This window comes from Phytophthora infestans, genomic scaffold (assembly GCF_000142945.1).
Source record: "Phytophthora infestans T30-4 supercont1.249 genomic scaffold, whole genome shotgun sequence".
Lineage (NCBI taxonomy): Eukaryota > Oomycota > Peronosporomycetes > Peronosporales > Peronosporaceae > Phytophthora > Phytophthora infestans.
Window position 1 is genome coordinate 74,626 of NW_003303510.1, and position 3,152 is coordinate 77,777.

Consider the following 3,152-nt stretch of genomic DNA (forward strand, 5'->3'; position numbering starts at 1 on the left):
CTGCTAGTATCTGCCGATGGTCACCCAGATGACCTATTCCTCCCCTTCGATGACATCGCTGAGCTCGTCGTGCCGATGAGTCGACTGCAAAAGTACTTCATTGAATGTACCTGAACTACTATTCGATTTAAGTCTAAACGTCACTACGATCGGATAATCTGCCTACGGACAATGTGGCTTCGTATGATCGTCATCCATGTCGGTGCCAGTAAATGCCGATCGGAAAGGAGCCACGCCACGCTATCAGTCAGTAGCTACGCAAATAAGTCGGTAAGTAAGTAAATGTCGTTCATCCTATCATACCAGTGTCAGAAGACGGATTTGTTATTAATGTCAATTCGATTAGTTAGAACAAGTTAGCGAACGTCAAGTACACTCCCTTCAGTAGTGTCTGGTATTAAGAAGAGCTCAGCGAGCCATATGAAGGGGAGGAATAGGTCATTTGGGTGACCATCGGCAGATACTAGCAGTTATAAACCATACTATGCATGCGGAGACAGACAAAACTCGCTCTAACTGACCGTCGCAATCAGCTATATGGTATGTAATACCTCTCGGCTAGACAAAGTAGTACACGTCGCTCAATTCACCCGATGTCGTTGGATCCCAATAAACTTTGGTCGTCGTATTTAATATCGCTAAACTTATCTGGGATCTCCTTATTGATTTATGCTGAGGTTTGGCGCATCAATGATACTGGTCCACCTTCTAAATAAACGAAAGTAACTTTGCAATGAAGCGCACCTGAAAGTGTGGCATTTCAGGAGCGAAGCGCTCAGCCGAGAATTAAGACAAAATTTTTCAGGGTAAGACGGCGTTAATGTGGTGTAGTGATTTCTCCGTAGTTGCGGATTATCACCCGTCGACAAAGACGTGACACCGCCCAAGATGTTCAAGAGACGAACCCTCGGTCAGGTGATGTACGGAGACGCCAAGGTGCCAGGGACTCGACGGCGTCACCTCCGAACGTTCAACGAGTATTGGATATGGCCATATGTCACTGAATCCAGACTGGGCACAGGCCAAACCGCAGCGATATAGGCAAGCTGGCCGCGCGTCTCTTAGCAGTAGTGCTTTATACGCGCGCGGCGGGTACACCTTGTAGCCATCCGCGACTCAAGCGAGCTCATATGTCGACCATTATGGACAGGACACTAAAATACAGAACTGCATACAGGCACATCGACCTGGAACATCCACCTGTACGGTCTGCATTACCGCACACGTGCTCGTATCTATGTAGACAGCAACCGTTTTGTTGCACGTAGTACTCACTCAAAACTGTAGTTTAGATTTATGAGCGCACATTAGTGGAATATACTCTGTGAACATTGACGATACAGATAGCGTGGCTTGCCTTTGTCCAAGTGAGGGAGTGTACGTGTGACGCGTACGCAGATAGAAACGGCCAGCTTGCGGCTGTCCACAGTAGATACCATGTGCTAAATATTATTTGAAAGGCGCTACGCTGTTTAGGTGTGTCAACAATACTGACTGCGCCATAGGCTGACTACCATATGTGCGACCCCGAGTCTCTCCCGGTCAGCCAGTATACTAAATACAAAGATAGGAAGGAATGTGGGGGCCTAAAAGGGTGTATTTACCAATTACTTGCTCATCTGCTGCTTCTTTCGCTCGATGTACTTGGCGTTTCGGGCGGTCAGCTTGCGAGGGCGGCTGTGCCTCTTCTACTTCTAAGAATACCAGTCAGGACCCATCGTTTCGCCAGGCTTTCCTGGCGGCGCACTTCGGCCGAATTAGGTGGTGGAGGCTTTTCCTCCCAGAACTGAACCGCTTTTGGGCCGTTCTTGCAGGCAATACAGTGCCGCACGCTGCCCCGTCCGCTGATTGTACGGAACGCGTAACCGTACTGCAGCTTCCCGCAGCAGACACAGCGCGCCTGGGAATCCGTTGTGGGTTCTGCAGAAGCGGGTCAATCTTCGCCTCGCATTGCTTGCAGGTAGGGCCCACCATTTTGCAAACTGTGAGTATGTTAGCAAATTATATTGTTCTAACCAATTACTTGCGTCCAAATATTAGCCAATAGCACGGAAATATAATGCTGGTATATATTATTTAGAAACATATTAAAAAGTTGATATTTAATATTTTGGCTTTGCTATAATAGTACTTTTATCATATTTCCAAACAAATACATACTTTAAATGCAATATAAATTGACTAAGAGACTATGTATCGTGCGCGCTTGCATTCGTCGGGTGCGGTGCACGGGAGCAGATAGCGCAATGACCGTGCAGCCGCGCGCCTTTATTGCACGGTGGCAGTGGTGAGTGCCAGGTGAAGTAAAAAATGTTTATATATTCGCAGAGTCCCTACAAAAAGCGCTGGTCGTGAAGCCTACTTTAATATTAAAAAAATACTATCGTCTCTACTTTAGAAAGTCTGTGGAAAAAGCATCGCCGAGCTCTTACAAATGCGGCCTGTGAAGCTTATATTAATAATATTAATACTATTGATATCGTCTTTAATTTGAAAAAGTGCTTGGAAATAACATCCCAGAGCTCTTACAAAATACTGGTCTGTGAAGTCTACATTAATAATGATAAATATCTCTATTTGAGAAGTGTGCAGAGCTCTTAGAAAATAAAGTGGTTAGTCTGCCCGATTTGCAGTATCTGCGCAGCTCGCCTGGCTGTTTGCAGCCAATCGATGCGTTTCGTGCTCGGCAGAAATGTTTACCTTACGTCCAATCGCGAGGGCGATAGACGGTCTGATCGTGCGACAGATCCAGTCAGTGTCGCAGGACGGCAGGTATTGCCCAATCAGGGCGCGAGTTAATTGTGTCACGCTTTTGTATTTTTTGTAATTTTAGCATAGTTAGGTCGAGTCAGAAAGGTAGGCTCGCGCGGTACGATGGGAGTGAAACTGTATTATACAGGGCGACTGTGGTCATGCCAAAAGACTGGAAAAAGTAGCAAGATTTATAATGCGACGTACTGACGGACGGACAGACCGACAGACAGACCGACAGGTTACAAGATTAGAAGCGGAGCGATCAGCGCTCTGGGCGCCCGCTCTCCGAACGCAAGATCATCGAGGGTGTGCGTGCAAATCGTTGACCACCTCAGCTGCCTTGCGCCGGCATTAGAATTCCTACTTGGACGGCAGCTACATATACTATAAGGATGCTG